Source organism: Nanorana parkeri, unplaced genomic scaffold (assembly GCF_000935625.1).
Source record: "Nanorana parkeri isolate BGI_ZX_2015 unplaced genomic scaffold, ASM93562v1 scaffold1605, whole genome shotgun sequence".
Taxonomy (NCBI): domain Eukaryota; kingdom Metazoa; phylum Chordata; class Amphibia; order Anura; family Dicroglossidae; genus Nanorana; species Nanorana parkeri.
The window spans coordinates 209,895-210,423 of NW_017307873.1; the positions used below are offsets into that span (position 1 = coordinate 209,895).

Here is a 529-nt window from a genome sequence, read left to right on the forward strand (position 1 = left end):
ATCTAGAGGCAGAGCCAGCTGTACCCGCCCCCTCCCCCGTCCGTTCCGCCAGTCAGTGCTGGCGGATCGGAGGGGGGAATCCAGAGGTGATCGAGAGATGAGCGAACGCCGGTATGTGTTCTCTCACCTCCCGATCTACTGAGCCGACCTGTGACAGTCTCATTGTCACAGGTCGGCTAGAACTATGAGGTGAGTGGAAATCACCCCCCTCATAGTTCTCCTTTTAATTAAGCTGATTTGCAATATGATGTATTTGTAGTCGGGGCGGACTGACCATACGGGCAGGCGTCCCCTTGGCGGCATCCCACCCCCTGTGCCCCTTCCAGCCCGCATGGAAGGAGACGCGGCTGTGATAAAGCAGCGACGGCAGTGTCGCCCGCCTACCAGGCCCACCAGACACTGCCGTTGCTGCGTTAACACAGCCGCGTCTCCTAGTTTGACAGCTGAGAAGAGTCCAGAGGTAGGGGTGTGTCATGCTGGATGGAGGGTGGACCTACCGCCGGCTGCACGAGAGCCTGAGGCTGGGGGG

At 59.7% G+C, this 529-nt stretch overlaps 1 protein-coding gene across 1 annotated transcript in view; it reads right to left on the reverse strand.

Moving 5' to 3' along the window:
- Positions 1-529, reverse strand: part of LOC108799019 (von Willebrand factor A domain-containing protein 5A-like) — a 31,980-nt gene that overhangs the window by 16,860 nt on the left and 14,591 nt on the right. The gene's annotated exons all lie outside the window — the stretch shown is intronic.